Source organism: Panthera onca, chromosome B1, assembly GCF_046562875.1.
Source record: "Panthera onca isolate mPanOnc1 chromosome B1, mPanOnc1 haplotype 2, whole genome shotgun sequence".
In the NCBI taxonomy this organism is placed as follows: domain Eukaryota; kingdom Metazoa; phylum Chordata; class Mammalia; order Carnivora; family Felidae; genus Panthera; species Panthera onca.
In genome coordinates, this window is record NC_138342.1 from 1,691,603 (window position 1) to 1,717,013 (window position 25,411).

Sequence of the window (25,411 nt, forward strand, 5' to 3'; positions counted from 1 at the left end):
CAGGCACCCCAATAATTTAAAAACATATTTATTTATTTTTGAGAGAGGGAGAGAGAGAGAGCGCGTGAGCAGGGGAGGGGCAGAGAGAGAGAGAGAGGGAGAGAGAGAGAGACAGAATCCGAAGCAGGCTCCAGGCTCTGAGCTGTCAGCACAGAGCCCAACAAGGGGCTCAAACTCACAGACCGTGATATTGATCATGACCTGAGCTGAAGTCAGAGGCTTAACCGACTGAGCCTCCCAGGTGCCCCTCATCAATAATTTTTAAAGATTCTGTTTTTCTTGAATGTTTGTTTATTTTTGAGAGAGAGAGAGCTCAAGTGGGGCAGGGGCAGAGAGAAGAGGGCAGAAGATCCAACAGCAGCCCGATGCTGGGCTCCAACTAAGGACCTGCGAGATCATGACTTGAGCCACCCAGGTGCGCCAGAGATTCCATTTTTAAGTAACCTCTACACACAGTGTGGGGCTTGAACTCAAAACCCCGCGATCAAGAGGCTCACGCTCTACTAACTGAGCCAGCCAGGCTCCCCACAATAGAAAACATTTGTAGCATGAACCCATATTTGTAAAATATCTGTGTGTATGTATTTGCATAGGAGAGTCTGATACGATATGCGTCAAAATATTTTGTGGTTGGGGTGCCTGGGTGGCTCAGTTGGTTAAGCTTCTGACTCTTGAACTCAGCTCAGGTCTTGATCTCATGTTTTGTGAGTTCAAGCCCCGTTTTGGGTTCCACATGTAGCCTACTTGAAAAAAAAAATTTGGGGTGGAAATTCTGATGGCTTTCTTTTTTCCTTTTTGCACATTCCTCAAACTTTAAGACTTTTCTACAGTGAGTATTACTTACGGAGCAAAAAGATGAATAGTACTTTACAACCTGATATTACCAGCATTTTTTCTTTTTCAAATAAAACTGATCTTGGCTTTTTCACCTTTTAACAATTAAACATTTAGGTATTATATACAAAATAAAAATATTTACACAATCACAGTTCTGTTTTCTGAATGGGTGTGCAAAATTCAGTCACGCCCACGTTATTTGCAAAAACCAGAATTCCTCTATTATGGAAATTGACCCAGTCACTGGCTATTGGAATGTCAACTTACACATAGTTTACACTCATGGAGGACTCAAAAGGGAATTTAGAGCTGTTTTTGTAATGCTGTTAGAGATTTGTAAAAGGAAGCCGTTTGGCGGTAGGGATCAAAGTACATTTCCAAACTGCGATATTAAAGTTTTAAAGTCAGGGGGCACCTGGGTGGCTCAGTCGGTTAAGCGTTCTACTCTTGATTTCGGCTCAGTTCATGATCTCACAGCTCTGGGATTAAGCCCACCATAGGACTCTGCTCTGAGTGTGGAGCCTGCTTGGGATTCTCTCTCTCCCTCTCTCTTTGCTCCTCTCATGTTCTCTCTCTTTCTCTCCCTCTCTCTGTTTAAATGAATGAATGAATGAAGTTTTAAAGTCAGAGAAACCTGTTGTAGTATAGGGAGCATTTGTAATAACATAAATCCTTTTCAGCAAGGAAAAGTGGCAAGAAGGAGATACTATTAATAATGTTTAAAGGCCATCCTACAGCACATTCATACATAGTTAGATGGTATGATTATGAATCTCGAGGCACATTGGGGTGTGTTGCAGGCATTGCTGCCGTGATGAAATGAAGTTCAGTCATAACTTTCTCCCTAGTTCACATTTGCCTTAGTGACCTGAGGGAGTATGTCAAATAAAGATCTAGAACCTTATGTGCTTTAACTAAGATTAACAATTTGGTGCAGCTGCAAGGAGCACCTGTGTGAATGAGTATTTTATGCATGTGCACACCCATGTAACCAGTATACCAAGATATAGAATATTCCCTGTACCCTAAAATGCTTCCTTGTTCCCCTTTGCAGTCATCCCACCACTGTTCTGCATTTGGGCTGTATTTGAATTTCTTGTGAAAGCACTCTGCCAGTGCTCTTTGGCTCAACGTTGAGGTGCACCTGTGTTGTTGACATAGCAACTCAATCTTTTTTTAATTTTTTTAAATATATTTTTAAATGTTTATTTATTTTGGTAGAGGGAGAGCACAAGCGGGGTGGTGCAGAGAGAGAGAGAGAGAGAGAGAGAGAGAGAGAATCCCAAGCAGGCTCTGCACTGTCAGCTCAGAGCCCTAATGTGGGGCTTGAACTCAAAGACTGTGAGATCATGACCTGAGCCTAAATCAAGAGTTGGATCCTTAATCAGTTGAGCCACCCAGGTGCCCCATCATCATTCTTTTTCATGGCATACATCTTTTTCCATTGTGTAACTATACCACAGATTATCCATTCTAATATTGGTGGATATTCAGGTTATTTTATTTTATTTACTTTTTTTTTTTTTTTTTAAGTAGGCTCCATACATAACGCGGGGTTTGAACTAACGACCCTGAGATTAAGAGTCGTGCGCTCTACCAACTGACCCAGCCAGGCATCCCAAAGTTATTTTGTTTTATAGCTGATAAGCACATTCCTGTACACGTCTTTTGGTGGACATGAGTACTCATTTCAGTCGAATATCTGTCCATATATATCGGAGTGGAGTTGCTAAGTTTATGTGGTTTGACTTTAGTAGATATTGCCATATCTAGTAGATATGCTAGATTTAGTAGATTTTTCTAAGTGGTTTTATTGTATGCTAATTGAAAAATTAACAGGTAGTAAAATTGATATTTTAAAATGTACAGGATTTTCGATTATATAGACACATCTATATAGATTAGTATAACCACTACCCCTGTTAGGATACAGAACACTTTCTTGGCCCAAAAAGCTCCCTTGTGCAATCCCTGTGAGATCATACTCTCTTCCACCCCCTAAACTCTTGGCAGCTAGTACTTTGTTACTATGATTTTATCTGTTGGAGGAGTCATATAAATGGAATCATATAGGATGTAACTTTTTGAGGCTAGTTTATTTCACTCAGCATAATCACTTTGAGATTCATCCCAGTTGCATATACCAATAATAGATTGTTCCTTTTTACTGCTGAGTAGTATTCCATAGTATGGATATACCACAGTTTATTCATTTTCCCGATGGTGGACATCGAGGTTCTTCCCAGGTTTTGGTGAAAATGAATATAGCTTCTACAAAAACATTTGTGTACAGGTTTTTGTGTGGATTAAATTTTCATTTTTCTATAGTAGATACTAAGAAGTGGGAGCTGGGTCATATGGTAACATTGTAAGAAACTGCCAGACTAGTTTTCAGAGCGGCCATACCTTTTTGACTCTTCACCAGCAATGTCGAGAGTTCCAGTGACTCTGCATCCTTGCTAGCGCTACTTGTCCCTAGTGTTTATCTTAACCATTGTAATAGGTGTGGTTTCAATTTGCATTTCCCTGATGACTACTGATATTGAACACTTTTCATGTATTTGTTTGCCATTCTTGTATCCTCTTGGGTGAAGTGTTTATTCAAGACTTTGGCTATTTTTAATTGGGTTGTTTATTTTCTTGCTTTTGAGTTTTGAGAGTTGTTTATAATTCTGGATAGGAGTGTTGTTGAATATGCAATTTGCAAACATTTTCTTACAGTCTATAGCTTTTTTTTTCTTTTTTTGCAAAGAAAAAAATTTAATTTTGATGAAGTTCAGCTTACCAGATTTTTCTTTTATGAATCCTACTTTAAAAAAAAAATTTTTTTTTAATGTTTATTTATTTTTGAGACAGAGAGAGACAGAGGATGAACGGGGGAGGGGCAGAGAGAGAGGGAGACACAGAATCGGAAGCAGGCTGCAGGCTCCGAGCCATCAGCCCAGAGCCCGACTCGGGGCTTGAACTCACGGACCGAGAGATCGTGAGTGACCTGAGCCGAAGTCGGATGCTCAACCGGCTGAGCCACCCAGGCGCCCCTATGAATCCTACTTTTTGCTGTCATATCTGTAAACTCTTTGTTTTACGAAACTTCAGGTTATAAAGATTTTTTTTCCCTATGCTTTCTCCTAGAAGTTTCATAGTTTTACAGTTAGATCTGTGATTCATTTTGAGTTAGTTTATCTATATCTATATCTATATATATCTATATGTACATATGAACTATTCATATCTATCTATATATATTCATATTTTTTTTTCATATGGATATCCGGTTGTTCCAAACCCATTTGTTGAAAGGATATCCTTTCTCCACTGAATTGGCTTTTCACCTTTGTGAGAAATCAGTTGACCTTATTTGAGTGTGGGTTATTTCTGTACTCTCCGTTCTGTTCCATTGATTTGTGGGTCTGTTTCATTGCCTATACCATGTCTTAATTACTGCAGGTCTTAAAATTGAGCAAGGTGATTTCTCCAGCTTAAAAAAAAAAATCTTTTAATGTTTATTTCTGAGACAGAGAGAGACAGAGCATAAGCTGGGGAGGGGCAGAGAGAGAGGGACACACAGAATCAGAAGCAGGCTCCAGGCTCTGAGGTGTCAGCACTGAGCCCGGTGCGGGCCTCAAACTCACAAACTGGGGGATCATGACCTGAGCCACCCAGGCGCCCCTGATTTCTCCAACTTTAAAGAAAAAAATATTTTGGCTATTTAGTTGTTTTGCTTTTCCATATATTTTAGAATAAGCTTGCCTATCTTTACGAATAATTCTTCTGGGATTTGAATAGAATAGTCTTAAATCTATAGATCAATTTGGTGGAAAATTGACACATTTACTATGTTGTTTTCCAATCCATGAACATAGTATGCATCTCTATTTGGTCATTTTTGATTTCTTTTTTTTTTTTTTTTTTTTTTTAATGGAGATATAATTGACCTATAATTCATGTTTGGTTTCTTTCATTGGTGTTTTGTAGTTTTCAGCAGATGGATTCTGTACATGTTTTCCTAGATTTATACATAAATATTTAATTTTTTTCAACCTCTGTAAATGGTGCTTTTAAAAAAACTTCAGTTTCATTTATTCATTGCTAGTATATAGAAATGTAATTAAATTTTGTATGTTTATCTTCTATCCTTTGATCTTGCTAAAATCATATTCTGGGAGTTTTTGGTGGATTCATTAGTATTTTCTGTGTAGAAAGTCATTGTGTCTGAGTAGTGGTTTTTTTTTTTTTTTTTTTCCTTTGTTTTCTGTTATGTATGCCTTTTCTTTCTTTTTCGTTCTTCATTGCGCTGGCTAGGACTTTTAGTACAATTTCCTTGTTCCTGATTTTAGGGTGAAAGCATTCAGTATTTTATTTCACCATAAAGTATGATGTCTGCTGTAGATTTTTGTAGATGCCCATTATTAGGTTGAGGAGTTTTGTTAATAGATGTTGAATTTTGCCAAATGCTTTTTTGAATCAAATTGATATGATCATGTACTTCTCTTCTTTAGACAGCTAATGTGGTAGATCACATTATTGACTTTTTTTTTTTTTTTTTTTTTTGACATTATTGACTTTTAAATATTGACTCAGCTTTGCATTCCTGGAATAAACCCTTCTTGGTCATGGTAAATTACTCTTTTTTGGTTGTGGGATTCACTTTAATATTTTGTTGAGTGTTATTGCATTTGTTGTTATGAAATCTATGTCAATAGTTTTCTTATATATTGTTCTTGCCTGGTTTTGGTGTTAGTATAATGTTGACCTGATAAAATAACTTAGGACTTGTTCTTTTCTCTCTATTGTAGTGTGTGCTTTTCAAAGAAAGGGCTCATTTCATCTAAGTTGTTGAATTTATGTGTGTAGAGTTGTCAGTAGTATTCCTTTATGTTTGTTTTTTAAGGTTTTATTTAAGTTTATTTATTTATCTTGAGAGACAGCTTGTGCTGCATGCATGGATGTGGGGAGGAGCAGAAGAGAGTAGAGAGCTGAAATCAAGAGTTGGACACTTACTGAGCCATCCAGGCACTCCTTGATTTTAGTTTTTAAGTGATCTCTACTCTCCTTGATTTTAGTTTTTAAGTGATCTCTACACCAGTGTGGGAGTTGAGCTCATGATCCCAAGATCAACAGTTGCACGCTGCACCGACTGACAGTCGGGTGCTCCTGTAGCATTCCTTTATTATCCTTTTAATATGTCTGTGAGGGTCTGCAGTGATGTTCCCTTTTTCATTCTTGATATTGAGTATCCTTCCTTTTTTTCCTGCCAGTCTTGCTAGAGATTCTTCAAGTGTTTCATCTTTTTGAAGAACCAGCTCTTTGATTTTTCCCCCCTGTTTTTCTGTTTTTGATTTTGAATTTTTTTTGACTCTGCTTTATTACTCTGCTTTTGGGCTTACTTCGATTTTACTTTTTCTAATCCTTAAGCTACAAGCTTAGATTATTGATTTGAGGCCATTCTTCTTTTCTCTAATATACGTATTTAGTGCTGTAAATTTCCCTGTAAGCCATGCTTTTGCTGTAACCTCCTCGACTCACAGGTTATTTAGAAGTATGTTTAATTTCCTGTTATCGTTCTGTTACTGAGTTCTAGTCTCATTCTAGTATGGTCAGAAAACATGCTTTGTATGATTGTAATTTTTTTTTTTTTTAAGTTTATTCCTTTTGAGAGAGAGATAGCGTGACCACATGTGGGGAAGGGGCAGAGAGAGGGAGAGAGAGAGGCTCTGTAGCCATGGGTCTCGAACCCATGACCTGTGAGATCACAACCTGAACTGAAGTTGGACACTCAACCGGCTGAGCCACCCAGGCACCCCTGTATGATTTTAATTCTTAAGAAATTTTAAGGTTGTATGGTCTGTCTTGGTGAATACTACTTATGGGTGTAAAACATATATTCTGCTATTATTGAGTGGAGTGTTCTCTGAATGTTATTTAGATCCAGGTGGTGATGATTTTTTGAATTCTTTTATATTCTTGCTCATTGTTTGTTTGATGCTAACATAGCCACTCTAGCTTTCTTTTCATTGATATTTGCATGGTATATTTTTCTATTTCTTTACTTTCAACCTCCCATATAATTATGTTTGAAGTGTGTTTCTTCATAGACAGTTACTTGATTAATTTCCATTCATTATGTATGTTTTTACTTTATAATATGTATGTGAAATATACTTATTAACTCTTATTAACCTGAGGCCTTTGTTCCTGGGCCTAACTGCTGGGCCTAATTGCTAGTTGAATATCTATTTGGTGCTAGTATAGGTTGCTTCTGTCATTGTATAGCTTTCTTTATTGGACTCTTTTTTTTTTTAATCTTTATTTATTTTTGAGAGAGAGAGAGAGCGAGCGAGTGGAGGAGGAACAGAGAACGAGGGAGACACAGAATCCAAAGCGGGCTCCAGGCTCCAAACTGTCAGCACAGAGCCCGACGTGGAGCTCGAACTCATGAGCTGTGAGATTATGACCTGAGCTGAAGTTAAATTTTTTTAAAAATTTATTTATTTTTGAGAGAGAGAGCATGAGCAGGGAGGGGCAGAGAGAGAGAGAGAGAGAGAAGGAGACACAGAATCTGAAGCAGGCTGCAGGCTCTGAGCAAGCTGTCAGCACAGAGCCTGATGTAGGGGTTGAACCCACAAACTGTGAGATCATTACCTGAGCCAAAGTCAGATGCTCAACTGACCGAGCCACCCAGGCGCCCCAACCTGAGCCAAAGTGAGATGCTTAACTGACTGAGCCACCCAGGTCTCCTTTATTGGACTCCTGTTGACCCTATAGGCTTTCTTTTTTTTTTTTTTTTTTTAAAGTTTTTTTTTCAACGTTTTTTATTTATTTTTGGGACAGAGAGAGACAGAGCATGAACGGGGGAGGGGCAGAGAGAGAGGGAGACACAGAATCGGAAACAGGCTCCAGGCTCCGAGCCATCAGCCCAGAGCCCGACGCGGGGCTCGAACTCACGGACCGCGAGATCGTGACCTGGCTGAAGTCGGACGCTTAACCGACTGCGCCACCCAGGCGCCCCTAGGCTTTCTGAACTCATTGGCTGGAACACACTGGCATGGAGACACAAGCTGTCTTTAGAGGGACTGTGATCAGTACGAGTTGCGATCAAATAATTTGTATCTCATGGACCTACAAAGTTTTTATTTTTTTTTTTTTACCGTAGAAATCAACTTTAGTTTGTAAACTGTCTTAGAGTAATTCCAATAATATATACGGCATTGGCTTATCCCATTTCCTGTGGAAATTGAGTTTTCCTTTTTAAGATTTTTAAATAATCTCTGCAGCCAATGTGGGGCTTGAATTTATAACCCCAAGATCAAGAGTCATGTGCTGTACCAGTTAAGCCAGCCAGGCACCCTGACATTTTTCTCTTAAATATTTTGAGTACAGTATAAGTTACATCTTGAAACTGAATGAGTAGTTGGGGAATTTAACTTCTTTTGGCCCAGGATGTTTTTAATGACCTTTTTATTTTAGGGGCACCTGGGTGGCCCTCATGGTTCATGAGATTGAGCCCCGAATTGGGCTCTGTGCTGACAAGGCAGAGTCTGCTTCACATTCTCTCTCTTTCTCTCTGCCCTGCCACTGCTCGTGTGTGCATGCACACACATGCTCTCTCTCTCAAAATAAATAAATAAACATTAAAAAAACCCATTTTTTTAAAATTTTATTTTAGAATAATTTTAGACTTACAGAAAAGTTGCCAAGTTAGTATAGAGAGTTCCCATATTCCCTTCAGTCAATTTTTTCTAATGTTGACATCTTATGTAACCTTGGTATATTTGTCAAAACCAAGAAATTGGTTGGTTGGTTATTTATTTATTTATTTATTTATTTATTTATTTTTGAGAGACAGAAATGAGTAGGAGAGGGGCAGAGAGAGAGAGGGAGACACAGAATCTGAAGCAGGGTCCAGGCTTGGAGCTGTCAGCACAGATGTCTATGTGGGGCTTGAACTCACAAACTGGGAGATCATGACCTGAGCCGAAGTCGGACACTTAACCGACTGAGCCACCCAGGTACCCCGTTTCAAAAAAATTTTTAACGTTTATTTACATTTGAAAGAGAGACAGAGACAGTACGCGAGCAGGGCAAGGGCAGAGAGATGGAAACAAAATCTGAAGCAGGCTCCAGGCTCTGAGCTGTCAGCACAGAGCCCGACGTGAGCCTTGAACTCATGAGCTGTGAGATCATGACCTGGGCCGAAGTCGGATGCTCAATCGACTGAGCCACCCAGGCGCCCTATAAAGTTGGTACAATATTATTGACCACAGACTTTATTTTCATTTCACCAATTTTTCCACATATACTCTGTTTCTATTCCAGGACCCAGTTTAGGACATCATCTTGCATTTAGTGGCCCAGAATTTTAATTTTGATTATTTCTAGCTGCCTCATCTATGGGATGGGAAGGTTAATTTTTATTTTTCTGAAGGAAGGCCTACAAAAAGCTGAATAATACTTATGTTTAAAGTATGATAGTAATTTTATATTAATGCCAAAATTCAGTGAAATTGTTAAGTAGTAGTTTGCTGCAATCTAATTCTTTCTTTTTCTAATTCTCTTCATTCTTCTGTTAATGCTTGGTAATTACTCCACTGTTGAAAGTAGCCCAGCAATGTAAACATTCCCCCCAAGTTCTTGTTGAGAGGTTAGTCCCTTCTTTAGAGGCCAGTGAAGGAAGGTGAGGACTTGCCCCTGCAGGTGCATCCCTGGTTGGTGGTCAGTACAGCTTAGAGAAGAGAGTCGCCAGCCCCTTGCCAAAGCTGTTTGGTTTCTTTGGATAAAGAAATCCCATAAATGAATTCTTGACCGTGCTTATAATATTGCTGTTGCTTTCTGTTTTTAGAAGAATAAAAAACAGCATCCCTTATTAACTGGCTTAAATTGCAGCTACTGTCAACATTCTCCCTTCTTTTAAAAGAATAATAGGTCAGTTATATCTCAGTTTAAAAAAGGTTATTAGGAAAGTCAGGTCTGTCAAGCAGTCATTACAGTTCAATGCCTCTCCACAAACTGCGAGTTGGACTGGTTTTTTTATGTTTGCACGTTTTGTAGGTGCCCACACCGGTATCGTGGTTGGAATGCTGGGATCGGCAGACCATAGACTCGTAGGACTGTAGACCTGGACAGGCTACAGCACAGCACATGTTTTTGCTGAGCCGATATTTGCTCGCTGAGGAAGCTGAGGCCCCAAGAGTTGAGTTGGGAAAATTCCTTAATTGTCCTAGTCAGCTTCCCCTCTTGCACCTTTCAACTCCTGGTGGCGCTGGTCACTTACCGGTGATCTACCCGAGATGCAGAGAGCCACCTGTTATCCTTGCCTTCCTCGCTCTAATCTCTGTCGATACGTTTTCTGTAAGCTCTTCTCTGGGAGCGTGCTCTGCACTACATCCTCCCCCCTCCAGGTAACCCTGCCTCTTGTCTGAGCATCTGGGGGTCCCCGCTGTCCTTGGATGACACCTGAACTCGCTCTTCCACGCCTTGCCTGACCGACTGTCTGGCCGAGTGGAGAGGCTCTCATCCTGGCTCCTGCTTCCTTCCACTTTGTTGTCCTACTGCTGTCGCCACCTGTGTCTGACCCGGTAGCCGTCACACCGTTCTGCTTGCAAGATGTGGCTGTGTCCTTCTCGTCTGTGTGCCTTTGTTGGTGCTGGTGCTGCAGTGTTTCTTTCCCTTCTTTGCCCAGTTAACTGCTGTTTCTTTCTAAGAGGTCATGGGCTGTCCCTGTGGGAAGCGTGCCTCCTTCATCCTCGGCCAGGCTGTTGCCGCCCTTCTAGGTTCCCTTGGTGTCTGTCCTTAGCTCAGCCACCACACGCAGACTGGATTGGAACCCCTAGTTCGCTGGGACGTTTTCTTCCAAACCCTGCTCTGTGCCCATAGTGCACACTCAGAAAGCGTGGCTCTGCGGACAGTCTGGTTGGTGTCAGCTCCTGCAGTTCCTGCCTCTTTCCCTTTTTTTCTGAAATGTGCTGTATTCTTTGTCTAATGTGGAAGAAAGCGTTGCACTCTTTTTCCAAAGTTAATCTTATATTCCAGGGGTTCTTACCTGATAGATTTTAGTGAGTCTGGTTAACCCATGGAAACTCACTGCAGAATTTATGTGAGTACATTGTCTTGAAGTCTGTTCAAAACCTCTCTGTTCTTTCTCTCCTGGGTCTGGAGTCTTTCATCCTTTATTGGGTTATTTTCCTTAGCATTCAGATTTTTTTTTTTTTTAATTTTTATAAAAAAATTTTTTTTTTTTTACATTTATTTATTTTTGAGAGACAGAGAGAGACAGTGTGAGCAGGAGAGGGGCAGAGAGAGAGAGGGAGACACGGTATCCAAAGCGGGCTCCAGGCTCTGAGCTGTCAGCACCGAGCCCGACGCGGGGCTCGAACTCACAGACTGTGAGATCATGAGCTGAGCTGAAGTCTGACGCTTAACCAACTGAGCCACCCAGGCGCCCCTAGATTTTGAATTGCCCATCTTCCCTTCCCCCTTAGTCCTTCTCTTGACCTTGCTTAACCACTTAAGATACCTTTCAGTCTGACCCTGTTCTGCCTGTTGCCACCAAATAACTTGAAATACTGGTGAATAATATTGGTTAATATTGGTTGCTTCTACCTTCTTTATCCTCAGTTCCTGTTTTATTCCCTTATCCGCCTATCACCTTAATCAGCCTTCCCAGAGGTCATTAAGTGATAATATTGTCACCAAATCCTGTTGTTCAATCCTGATGTCCTCTGAGCTTGTTGCATTTGATCTTGCTTATATATACCTTTCTGGAGTCTCTTTTGCCTTCTTTAAATGGCACCGTCCTGGCTCTCCCCCTTACTCTTGGCTTTGGTTGTGCTCACCTGTTCCTGCACTTAAGACACTCCGTTTGATGTAGGTGATTCTACGTCCCATTCTTCCTCTCAGGTTCATTCTTACACTTGATGATTTTAATGTGTGGTAGAGCTTTCTGATAACAGCAACTGGTTGATCAGCCCGTCTGTAACGCTGGGGCTGTATGTACTTGCTTCCTGAGTGATGGTTGAGGCCTTTCCCCTCATCTCTGGCAAGTGAACTCAGCCTGTCCATGTTTATTTTATTTTATTTTTTTTTTGAAAAGTTAAAAATTCCTTAATTTTTTATTTCTGGTACCACTACCACAATTTACAGGGCAATATACCTGATGTAATGAAAAGAAAAAGAAAAAGACAAAGCTACAACAGATAAAAGACCTCAGGAATGTACATCTAATTGACACTACATTGCATTAATCAACAGCTGCACTTTTTGCAAACTGTGGCTATGACAGTCCTGAACAAGAAGGGTTTCCTGTTTAAGCTGCAGTAACTTTTCTGACTATGGATCATCGTTCCTTCTGTGGCAGATTTTTACAGTTCCTCTAATGCATTTGGGACGACTGTCTCAAAGTAACCTGCAGCTTTCCTGACAACTCCTCGCTCTCTCTCCTGCTAAGAACTGTAGCCCTTTTCTTCTGAAAATTTTTAGAACCTTCTGCTACCATATCCACCACTTCCACCACCAGATCCATAACCACCACCATAGGGACTGCCCGAGCTTCTTCCACCAAAACTGCCCCCCTTCACGGGTCCATAATTTGATTGCTGTTGTCCACTATAATTTCCAAAATCATTATAGTTCCCACCACCACCAAAATTTCCTCCTTCATTGTGACCATCATATCCTCCACCACCGCCACCATATCCACCTCCTTGGTTTCCATATCCTGGTCCACCTCCACCATAGCCTCCTCTACCTCTAGAACCAGGCCCACCACCATAGTTGCCACCATCACCTCCAGATCCATTATATCCACCATCACCTCCTCCACAGCTACCTCTGCCGCCACCACCTCCACCACCATAGCCTCCTCTTCCACCAAAGTTTCCACCGCGGCCAAAGTTACCACCACCTCCAGAGTTTCCTCCACGACCCATAACGTTGCCAGATCCACCTCCACGACCTCTTTGCGATCCAGCAGACTGCATTTCTTGTTTAGAAAGGGCCTTTTTCACTTCACAATTATGCCCATTAATAGTGTGGTATTTCTGAACAACAATTTTATCAACTGTATCACGATCATCAAAAGTTACAAAAGCAAATCCTCTCTTTTTTCCACTCTGCCTGTCCTCCATAACTTCTATGGTTTCAATCTTGCCATACTTTTCAAAGTGGTCTCTCAAATTCTATTCTTCTGTATCTTCTTTAGTACCACCGACAAAAATTGTCTTCACAGTTAGATGGGCACCAGGCTTTACAGAATCCTCTGTAGAAACAGCTCTCTTTGGTTCCACTACACGCCCATCAGCCTTGTGTGGTCGAGCACACGTTGCTGCATCCACCTCCTCCACACAAGAGTAAGTCACAAAACCAAAACCCCTGGAACGTTTTGTTTGGGGGTCTCTCATCACCACACAATCTGTAAGTGTGCCCCATTTTTCAAAATGTTCTCTTAAACTATCATCTGTAGTTTCAAAGCTCAAACCACCAATAAACAGTTTTCTCAACTGCTCTGGTTCCTTTGGATCATGGCCCTCCATTTTGAGACTGGACTTGCCTCTTCCAACTCGAGTTCCCAGCCTGTCCATGTTTAGACTAAATTCTTCCCTTCACATTACAGAATGAGTAGCGAGGTTTGTTTACTACATAATTTATCACAATAGTTTTTTTTTTTCTAATCAATTTAAAATTTATTTTTTAGGGGCGCCTGGGTGGCTCAGTCGGTTAAGCGGCCGACTTCGGCTCAGGTCATGATCTCGCGGTCCGTGAGTTCGAGCCCCGCGTCCGGCTCTGTGCTGACAGCTCAGAGCCTGGAGGCTGTTTCAGATTCTGTGTCTCCCTCTCTCTGACCCTCCCCCATTCATGCTCTGTCTCTCTCTGTCTCAAAAATAAATAAACATTAAAAAAAAATTTAAAATTTATTTTTTAAATATATATTTATTTTGGGGAGAGTGCAAGTGGGGGAGGGACTGGGAGAGGGGGACAGAGGATTCAAGGCAGACCCTGTGCTGACAGGCTCACAGAAGTGAGCCCAATGTGGGGCTCAAACTCATGAACTGAGAGATCATGACCTGAGCTGAAGTCAGATGCTCAACTGACTGAGCCACACAGGTGCCCCATCAAAATAAGTTTCTTTTAAAGATTTTTTTCTATTTTTATGTATGTATGTATGTATTTTTTAAATGTTTATTTTTGAGAGAGAGAGAGAGAGAGAGAGAGAGAGAGGAGAGATACCATGAGTGGAAGAGGGGCAGAGAGAGAGAGGGAGACAGAATCCGAAGCAGCCTCCAGGCTCTGAGCTGTCAGCACAGAGCCCAACATGAGGCTCAAACTCACAATCCCGAGTTTAAGAGTCAAATGCTCCATTGAGTAAGCCAGCCAGGCACCCTTCAAAATCAGTTTTTGCCTAAAGATGTATGTGGTTGTGCTTTGGACGCAGTTTCTGTATCTGCCAGGTAAGACTATGCTAGGTAATCTTAAGGATCTTTTCCAACTTTGTTATTTTTTGATGGTCAGTCCTTTGGTCACACACTGTCAGAGATTACCTGTCACCTACTGCGGAGGTCTCTTAAGGGAGGGGTGCTTGAGAGGCGCACTGGGAGTGGATCAGGTGCTCCCTGCTGCTGCGGGAAGAATGCTTTAGTCCTTCCATTTCCCAGTAAGACATTATGCCTAACAAACACTTGTTACGTGAATTGAGATTGGTGCCCTCACTTGCCCTGTATTTGAGGCACGAGTCTTGCATCGTTGCTGAGGTGTCCTGAGGCAGGAGAGGAAGTTTGTTCCCTGACAGTGTGAAGCCTGTGGCAGTTAGAGAGTGCTCATTAAGTATGTTCGTGAATTCTGCTGTCTAATTTTAATTAAAGAGGTCTCCACAAAACAGGTAGTCTTCAAAGAAACCCTGTATTGAAGACAGTGCCGATAATGAAAGCGTATGGAACAATCAGGAAATTGATGGCACCTCCACTGCTTCCTGCATAGGCTCTTTATTAGCCACGTAATGAAGTCAGGAAAATGATCTAAGCAGAGCTGAGAACCGACTCTCAAAGATGATTTGAAGTGTGGAGTTACATGCAATTTTATTAACGATGAGCCATACCCAGAGTGGTTATCTTGCCTTGAAACGTTAGGGAAGGAAAGTAGCGAGCCTTTATAGTCAGCAAAGTGTTTGCAAACTAAGCGAGAAACAGCTGTAAATTTTGTAGCAGTGTTTAAAGTTCTACATTACTCGATCTGGTACTTTATAAAATTTCATTAAGCTTAAGGATGAGCTCCTGAGGGTTTGTATTTCTGAAAGGTTCAGATGCAGCAGCAGCTCTAGCTAATTGCACAGACAGACACGCAATACGGGGAATTAGGAGGATACAACATTACGGAAACGACAGACGGAACAGGTCTCTGGGCTGGGCTCCCGAGAGTGACTTCCAGAACAAAAAGTACAGCGTTCAGCTGTGGGGTTGGTCGGGCCAGTCTTTGGCATGTGCTGTGCTCACCTAGCACTCAGAGCCGGAGTAGCCACCTAGCATTGGGGGAAGTTTGTTCTCCAGCAGCGGGGAGCGGGGAGGCAAGAAGGCTGAAATAGTGCAGAGGAAACAAGATGGCACCAAAATAAATACATTACTTTGTCAGCGAATACTTTCAGAGTATTCATAGAAAGTATTGCAGAAGGTTTGAAAAATTAAATTGTTAGAATACATTGTGATGAACAGATAATGGGGGGTTTGTTCTGGGATGATGGAAACACATGCTTTTTTTTTTTTTTAAAGTTTATTTTAAGAGAGAGAGAGTGTGTGCAAACAGGGGAGGGGCAGAGAGAGAGAGAGAATCCCAAGCAGGCTGTGTGTTGTCAGTGTGGAGCCCAAACACAGGGTTCGATTTCACGAATTGTGAGACCAAGACCTGTGCTGAAACCTGCTTCTAATCAGGTTTTGTGATAGGGTCCCCTCCCTAAGGAGAGAGAAAAGGAAAGAAAGAAAGGAAGGAAGGAAGGAAGGAAGGAAGGAAGAAAGAAGGAAAGAAAAAGAAGGAAAGAAAAAGAAAGAAAGAAAGAAAAAGAAAATCTCAAGGTAATCAATCTGGCTGTGTGCCTACGAGACAACATCCCTCACGACCTTGTAAACTGAGACTACTTAATCAGACTGCAGGTATACGTGTGTTACCATATGTGGGAGACAAAGAAATAGAAAGTATATTTTTAAAAACTATGCCACGTGACGTTCGGTGTCAGTTCTTTGGGTACGAACCCAGCTGAGTGGTGCTGGCACCAATAAAGTTGTTTCCTGGAGATTAAAAAGCCTCGGTGTGTCGTCTGCGAGAATCTTGCTGCAGTTTCAAGTTACGCTTTCTGTAGATTCGGGTTGAGGACTGTTGTGGTGTGTGTGTGACGCTGAGTATCCTAGAGCATACGTATCCTGAAGTGATTTTGTAAAAAGTTTTGTTTAAGTAATCTCTACAGGCAATGTCGGGCTTGAACTCACAACCCTGAGATCGAGAGTCGTATGCTCTGTCCACTGAGCCAGCCGGGAACCCCGAAATGATTAATTAACAGGGGTTTGTGGAAAAATAAGGTATAACTGGCGATGGAGCAGCCACTGCATTTATTTAAAAAAAAAAGTAAAGATTTTTGGGTAGGGTAGGATGGCAGAAAGAACAGCACACGTGAGTTTTATTCACCACGTGATGCATAAATAAGTTCTTATAGCGACAAATTGAAGCCAGAATCCTATAAGGGATCAGCCTGAGCCCTTTACAAAAGGAGTGAATCTTTACAGTGTTTTGCAATGAGATGGAGAATAAGTATGAGCTTTGCTGGTCGTCTTGTGGCAAAATTAAAAGCACTGCTTATTCTGAAGGTGAATCGAGTGTTTTTCTTTTACGCAAAGACAAGTGTTCTAAATTTGCTGATCTTTTCTGTAATAATAAGTGGCTTTCAGTAGAAAGCTACCTAACAAATTCAGTGTTTTTGAGAAAATAAACAGTTAATCTGCCCCCTCAAGGTAAAGGTGACATTTTATCAATGAGTGGAAAATTGCTTTTTGAAAGAAACTCTTGCTGTGGAGAGCATCTTGAAGATGGGCGTTTAGAGTTGCCGCCACTATGTTTTGTTTTGTTTTGTTGCTAAGAATATAAATAGTCATCTTACTGCACACTTAAACTGGGGGATGAAATTGTTATACTGTCTACGGAAGCTTTTTGGAAAGTTTACTTCTGAGCTTATTAAAAATACAAAAACGTGATATGCCTCCTGATTACTGTAAAAACAAAGAACTGTGAGGAAGATAAACATTGAGTAGCTGAGGGGGGCCTGGGTGGCTCACTCAAGTCAGTTAAGTGTCTGACTTTGGCTCAGGTCATGATCTCGTGGTTTGGGAGTTTGAACCTCAGATCAGGTTCTCTGTTGTCAGTGCAGAGCCCGTGGAGCCCGCTTCGGATCCTCTGTCCCCCTCTCTCTCTCTCTGCCCCTCCCCCACCTGCGCTCACTCTCTCAAAAATAAACAAACATTTAAAAAATTTGACTAGCTGAATTTCAGCAAAAATCTTTGTGTAATTGATTGATGGGATTGAAAATTGATGAGCATGATTTAGTAAGTGCAAATGATATATGGTATTTCTTCCATTTAGATCCGTGTGTATTTAAGGGAGAGGGACCTTTTTCAGTAAAGACTGCTGGACAAAACCAGCTTTCTAAATAATTGAATTTATCGTGCTCCAAAGATCTGTTTTTTTTAAATTTTTTTTCAACATTTTTTATTTATTTTTGGGACAGAGAGAGACAGAGCATGAACGGGGGAGGGGCAGAGAGAGAGGGAGACACAGAATCGGAAACAGGCTCCAGGCTCCGAGCCATCAGCCCAGAGCCATCAGCCCAGAGCCTGACGCGGGGCTCGAACTCACGGACCGCGAGATCGTGACCTGGCTGAAGTCGGATGCTTAACTGACTGCGCCACCCAGGCGCCCCCAAAGATCTGGTTTTAACACAAAGAATATTATACCAAGATTTTGAAAAATAATAAAGTACATTCAGTCACACTGGCTTCCTTAAATTTTCTTCTCACGATTCTTTGTGATATAAAAAAGTTCTTCAGGTTTGTTAATAAGTATGCAAAAAGGATTTCATTTAAAAAAAAATGTTTATTGAGGAGGTGGGGACCAGTGGATATGAAGCGGGCTCTGTGCTGACAGCAGGAAGCCTGTTGCAGGGTTCAAGCTCATGAACCCTGAGATCATAACCTGAGCTGAATCCGGCTGAGCCGCCCAGGTGCCCCCAAAATGATTTCATTTTTATCTTATTGTATGTTTTTTCGTTTTGTGTATTTTTTATTGTATGTAAGTTATACTCATCAACTGCATCTGAATGCCTTCTGTGTTACTGGTTAGAGATGTAGGACGATCTCCAAGCCATGTCCTTGAGCCATGCCTGGATGTACAGTCTGTTAGGTGGGTGGGGGTTGTGTGCACTCCGGTCTGCCTAACCGAGAGTCCTTCTGGAGGAGTCCACCTTCTGGTGAGCAAGGAGGACCTCTCTCCAGCGGGGTCCTCTCCACCTTTGTCCACCTCTCCACCTTGTATTTTCTCATTCATTACATCTGGGCCTTGGCTCCCTATCTCTGCTCTTCAGGAAGGCTTTTTCTCCCACATCCTTTTTCTTTGCCTGCTCCCCTTTCCTTCCTTCTGGTTCTGCCTCCTGAGAATCCTACTCTTCTTCGTTATTCCAGGCTTGGTTCTGCCTTCTCCATTCAGCTTGCCCTGATTCTTCCCGACTAAAGCAATTACCTTGAATGACACTGAACACACTTGTATTCACCTATGCATTTATGGCCTCTTACTAGATTAGAAGTTTATTGCACGAAGAAAGATTTTAAAGCATAGTACCTTGTTCAAAGCTAATAAGTGTTTGTTGAAGGACTCAAATGAGATGTAGAATTAGAATTTTTTTAAGTTGTTTAAAAACTTCACTGTAACATTTGTTATGTAGAAATTTTCTACCATGTGAATTTAGACAGAGTCTAGCTAACTTAGTCCAGATTTTCAAACATACTAAATTAAAAGGCTTAGTGAAACATTCTAGGCCAATATTTCCCACAGCAAGGTGTGAATGCTGTTACCAGGTATAGTTACCACAGTGTAAGGAAAAATAAGAGGGGCATTACTATGCAAAAGGAGGGATGATTATTTGGGGAATTGGGACTTAAGTCTTAGGAGGTGACTGGCTGGATACGTTTTCTTGTGTACAAAGTCGATTCCAGATTTTAATTGATTCTGGAGTGTGGAAGATAACATTGTCTTTCCTTTCCTGTGGCGTGGAAACCCATGATTGGGTAGGGTTAAGTCTTTAGATCACTCTGGGGCTTGAACAGTTTGTTTCAGTATTGACCAGTTACTTATTGAAACACTCGGGGGCTTACTCAGGCAGCCTCTTGTAAAGAGCCAACTGATCAGAAAGAAACTCGTGTGGGGCTGAGAAATTGTAATAGAAAATTTGTTGCTAATAGTGGTGGACTGTAACTTTCTAAAAACTGTATTTTATTTAGCAGTAATATGAAAGCAGTTCAAAGTGGGTTTATTCAGTCATATTTAAACTGTTCAATGAGCTTAGTGCTATTTGTCAGTTTTTTTAGTTTTAAAAAACATTTTTTTAAAGTTTATTGTATTTTTGAGAGAGAGAGAGAGAGAGAGAGAGAGAGACTGAGACAGAGAGACAGCATGAGCAGGGGAGAAGCAGAGAGAGAGAGAGCAAGAGAGAGAGGGAGACACAGAATCCAAAACAGGCTTCAGGCTCTAGGCTGTCATTACAGAGCCTGACACAGGGCTGGAATTCACCAACCGTGAGATCATGACCCTAGCCAAAGTTGGACGCTTAACCGACTGAGCCACCCAGACACCCCGTTTGTCGCTTTTATTTTTATTTTTTTATTTTTTGTTTATTTTTTTTTTTGTCGCTTTTAATAGTGAAGAGTTCTGGTGTTTAATATCCTGAAATACTCTTTTTTAAAAAATATTTATTTATTTTTGAGAGAGAGAGACAGACAGACAGAGCATGAGTGGGGGAGGGGCAGAGAGAGGGAGACACAGAATCCGAAGCAGGCTCCGGGCTCCCAGCTGTCAGCACAGAGCCTGACGTGGGCGGGGCTCGAACTCAGGAGCCGAGAGATCACGACCTGAGCCACCCAGGTGCTCCACATCTTGAAATGCTCTTGAGAGCTGTGAGGAAGCCTCCAGGCATACCTGAGATGTGTCTTCCTTCATCATGTATTTAGAGCATCTATTATGTCGGGAGTTGTTCTTGGCACTGAGGACACATCAGTGAACAGAGCTCACAAAGATCTCCCTGTCCCTTTTCGTGGGAAGAGACAGTAAATTAATGAAGTGGTAGGATGGTGAGCGATGAAGCAGGTGTGTGGGCATGATGCTTCCAGGGTTAAGTGGGGGGATCCGGGAAGGCCTACTGAGCAGAGACACAAAAAGGCAATGAGGGAGCAGAGCTATGTGGACATATGGATAAGAGTGTTGTAGACAAAGGAAACAGCAGGTGTCAAGGTCCTGTGACTCTCCTTTATAATTTTAGCTAATTCTACTAAAGTAAAAGATGCTTTCATAATCATTTGGACTGAAATCTTTATCTAGAATCTGGTCACAAAGTCACAGATTTCTGGATGGTCCCATTCACATGCTCATGCTTAGAATTGTAGGACTGGCATATCGTCATGGTGAACAGAATTTGATTTCATCTCCTTCAGATGCTCTTGAAAGTGGAGCTGTATTCTTAGGGGCAGATGCTGGATAAGTCACTTGTATCTGGAGGTTAAGTCACTTGTATCTGGAGGTTTTCACAGCCCATATTAAATAACAGACACTTCGAGCATGGCTTCTGAAATTGTGACTGACTTCTAAATAGCCCAGCATTCGTTCACTTCAGCAGTAGTGAGTGGAGTCTGCAGTTGCCATGTGCTCATTCTAGGGGCTAGTTTGAAGCTGTGCTTCTTGGACACATCATCTTTCTTGGGTTTCTACATGCGGGGTTGAATTTGTTGTGTTCAGGTCTTCCATTTGTAAGAAAGCAGTACGTTCCGTCAGCCATTGCAAACTTGGTCATTTGAAGTTCAGAGAGTAATCCTGAGCCAAAGAGGCAACTCTGAATATCCTACTTAAGAGTTTGGATGATGTGCTCTAAGCCAAACCTCCATGTTTTTCCTCCATGTATTTTAATTAATTCCCTATGCTTTAAACATGTCCTAAGTATTCCCTGAACTGCGTTAAGAATAGTACGGCTGTCGGTCTCATCTGTTTACTCCTCCTTGCAGGGGTCATGGCACAGTCTCTGGTGTGTGACACCTCTCTTGACTGGAATACTTGAAATCTTTTCTCCCCTTCATTATTGAAGTCCCCTGATGACACAGGAAATAAGCCTTCCCAGGTTTGGATGTAAGGTAGCGTGCAGTTTGGAGGAAGGTATGCGAAGCACGCCATGGGCACGGGACTTGGAGGGCTCCTTCCTAGAGCAGAGCTTGGCCAGAGGGGCCCTGGCTTGATTTTAGTCCTCCTTCCCTGGGCTGGGAGCTTTTGTTCCAGCCAAATCTCCCACTCAGCTGGGCTGCATCTGATCAGTCTCCTAGATCCAAGTGGAGCTTTCCAAGGGACCACACCAGTGCCTCGTCCCCTCCCTCCTGCCCCTCCCCGCCCCGTCCTGCTCTCTGTTGTATTCAGGGTTTTTCAGATGGCAGGAAACAGAAGGCCGCTCAGTTTAACTTCGAGCACTGCCGTACGTGGGCAGCTGCGGCACCCTGCCTGTACCATCGCTGCTTCTGGATGTGAGCTGGCTTTGCTGAGCCTGCCTTCTGGCGGGGGCCCACCTTGTCTCTGGGTCCTGCTCTTTGGTGATTCTGCCTGCAGTGTGGCCTGAGTCCTTCCTTTTCGCAGCCTCTAGTGATTTCTGGCTGATGTCGCTTTGTATTTTGATTCCCATTTCTCAGAAGTGGACTAGGGCATGTTTTCATGCTAGGTGTCATCTTGGGTCCCTGGGCACGCTGGGGTGGGCTGCCTCCCCTCCTTACCTCCCACCCCTCTGTAGGCATGAAGGAGAGGGCAGGGCCTGGGCTGCTAAGCAGGGGGAGACTGTGAGGACACTCCCTGATGAGAGCCACCTTGCAGACAAGCTTGGGGACACACACCTGTTAGAACAGTGCACTTCTGTTTCGTTCTGTGTAAAAAACTAGGACTTTGGAAGGGAGGGGCTTCCCTCCCTGAGATAGAAAGTTAATTTTATTTAACGATGTCTTGGGAGAGGAGAGTTTTGACCGATAGATGTACACAGTGAAATCCTAGACCAGAACTTTTTATTTATCACTTTCTAAATTTTGCTCAGGATGTCAAAACCGATTATAAAGACTGAATTTCAACTAAAAGGTAAGCTCAAAGTAACATTTCAAGCTTTCTTTTTAATCCCCTTTCCCCCTAAATGAAGTCCTTCACGGTGCCTAAAGGAAACCAGATTGTCCAAGAATGTGGCCTCACAGCAAAGGCTGGACTGGGGACCTGGGCGTTTTTCCAGCCTTGCCCTGCAGGAATTCACTGTGTGACCCGGAGAGTCTCTTGTCCTCCTCTGATTTGTAAAATGAGAGATTTAGGTAAGATTAAAGGTTGCAGGCTAGTAGGCCTGGCTGCTAACTTGAGGGTGGGAGCTGTCAGTAGGCCAGGTAGTAGGGAAGCCTGTGCCATGCCCTGCCCTGCTGGGGAACTGGGGTCAGGGGCCTGGAGGAGGAGCAGTGGGAAGTGCCCGGGTGTGACCTTGAGCGCTGGGGCCAGAGTTTGGGTCTTTTGATTAAGGGCAGATAGAGACAGGTAAGGGCTTTGAAAAGCAGAGCAGACATCCCCCGCTGCGGTGAGGGCCATGGTTTGGCCCACATCTGAGACACCTGGGAGAGTGAGGTGGGTTGAATGTGGGAAGGTCAAAGCAGATTCTTAGGAGTCTGACTTCAGGCACGATTTCCCCCTGGAATAGGAAATACCCCGGAAGGGCTTGGCCTGGGGGCAGGTCTCACGCTGTGTTAGTTGCCTCCTACTCCTTGATTCACAGCACATGCCCAGCATCAAATAGGTGTCAGTGTCCTTTTGCCTTCTCCCCTATTTGCCTGCTTCATTTTATGCTCCTTACTCCCCCCGCCCCCACTTCTTAATCTGCTCTAGTCTGATAGGTTTTGCTTATGTGGACAGGCATGAATCTCTTGAATCTCTCTTTTCAGAGATTGCGTGTATTTGCTTATTTCCAGGTGGTGTGAGGCACAGGTCTTGTTCTTCTTCTTCACGCAGCTCCGTGTCAGATCATCTGTTGGTGCGCGTGTCACGTTTGTCCATCTGTCCCCACAAGTGTCTGCTGAGTGCTGGATTGTCAGGCTCTGGACAGACCTGGAGGGCCTTGTCTGACACTCTGACACTGGTTTTAATCTGTGGGAACATGGGAGGGTCTTGAGCAGAAGAGTGATGTACTGTGACTTAGGTGGGTGTAAGGGGCAAAGACTGAAGCAGGAAGACCAGTTAGAGGCCTGGTGTCAGGCGTGGGGTGGGCATTTGGCGGGGGGCTGGGGTGCACCCCCTTGATTTCTGCGTATGGGATGGGCGCAGGTGTCTTATCAGGAACACGGGTGTTGTGCGCCCAGGCAGGCTGTCCCCCACACTAAACTTGCTGGGTCTGCTCTCCTTCTGGTTTCTTTGCGTTGGATGACTCCCGGGTTCTCTGGTTTACTGCTGCCACCGTGTACATTTGGTTTTGGACATGTTGAGCCCCCTGGCCTTGAGACGACCAAGGCAGATGTGGATTAGGCAGTTGTACCATCAACATCTGATTTTTGCCCTTCTCTGTGCCCGCGGCTCCCTTCCCGCCGCGAACGATGGTCTGTTTTGCTCCCAAGCTGGGTCTTTGCCCTTCCTACCTTCTCTGGTGTGGCCTCTTCTCTACCTCTAGTTGTGGGGTTTGTTCTCCCAGGCTTCAGATAGTGTTCTGGGTTATTTACGCTGATGTGAGTGTTATCTAGTTGTATCTGTGGAACAAGGTGAGCGTAGGGTCCTCCTGCTCCACCATAGACAGCCCTCTCCACCATAGACATCTGAGCCCCAGGCCAACTCCTGAGGGTTGAGTGTGTCTTGATGGTGTGGGTGTGGCTGGTGGAGGGAAGGTATTGGTGAGGAGAGGCCAGGAATGGGCCCTCGAGGTTCTGTAACACTCAGAAGCTGTGACCCCTCTTGCATTATTAATGCTTACATCTAACTGCCTGAAATAGACTTCGAACAGAGGAATTTTCAATAAATATTACATGCTTAGCTTTTTTTATTACACGAATTAATCATTTGGCGTTAATTAAAAAATGAAAATGAAAATCAGAAGCAACATTTATTTATCAATTAATTCTGGTTACCAAAGAATTATTTGGGTACAGGTAGTAGGTCTCTGTCCTGTTGGAAGTGTTGAAAAGCTGAATGAAATAAAAACTTACTTAGAATAAAAGGTTCCCACCCTTTTGGGTTCATGACCCTCCTCTGGGAAAGGAGGCCTGACGTCCTCCCCCTCTGTCTGCTGGTTCACACTCCTCTGACTGACTCCCTTCCAAATACTGGACTTGCTCCTGGCCCAGGCCCTGGTTTAGGGAGAGTGCTGACCCCCTCCCCCCCCACATCCAGGGGAGAGGGAGGGGAGCAGGGACAGCGCCTCGTCTGTGTGGGGGGCTCGGAGTGTTTCCCCAAGTGAAAGGAGTCAGGGTTGATGCCCAGCGAGTGAGCAGAATCTGGTCAGTGGCAGTGTGTCCCAAGCAAGGTGTGGTGACTGGGGCCAGACTCTGCAAGGGGTGTCAGGGCCTTGGACTTGAAGTCGAGATCGTCGAGAGAACGCGGATTCATTCATTGAGCAAACATTTATTGAGGTCTTTGAATACGTGCTTGACACCGGGGTGTGACACTGGAGGAACTTCCACAAGTCTTGCCGTGTGTTGTCTGGCACGGTCAGGTTGCCGGGAGGTGTCCCGTGGAGTGGTTTCTGTTCTTAGGAGGCTTATGTTTTAGGTGAGCTGGGCAGCAGTGAGATACGAACAGCAGGGCAAAACTGTAGTCGAAGAGAGATCAGGAAGGAGTTCGTGTGGTCCTTGCGGCGTTACTTTGCCGCGCAAGCAGTGATCGCTGAGTGGTCCTGCCACAAGCTGATGATTACATGTGTCCGCGTCGGCTGGCACTTACACGGCACTTTCCGTGTCAGGCACTGTCGTGCCGTCCCTGTGTGTGTCTCCTTTCTGTCTTTACAGTGACTTGAAGCACAGGTGCCCCGGTCCCCAGTCCATGTTGAGGAAACAGGCACAGAAAGGCTAAGGACTTGTTCAAGGCCAGCTGCACAGCTAGGAGGAGCAAGGGGCCAGGGCCAAGCAACACCTGCCCTTTGGGATATAAGGGGCTGGGGAGGTACTGTGACAGGTGTAAGGCCACCTAAGATGGGATGTGCTGATTCTCTGACCGGTCTTTGTGGTTTAGACAGCAATTTCCATACAGCATTTTTGAGGATTTAATGTGGTCTCGTGGGTTTTATTGGACTTTGTGCAGGTGTTGATCT

General features: G+C 43.2%; 1 protein-coding gene and 1 pseudogene across 3 annotated transcripts in view; one reads left to right on the forward strand and one right to left on the reverse strand.

The window, feature by feature from the left end:
* The window catches only part of FAM193A (family with sequence similarity 193 member A), a 161,134-nt gene that overhangs the window by 5,809 nt on the left and 129,914 nt on the right, over positions 1–25,411 (forward strand). The window lies entirely within an intron of this gene.
* LOC144616212 (heterogeneous nuclear ribonucleoprotein A3 pseudogene) lies at positions 11,938–13,427 on the reverse strand (annotated as a pseudogene).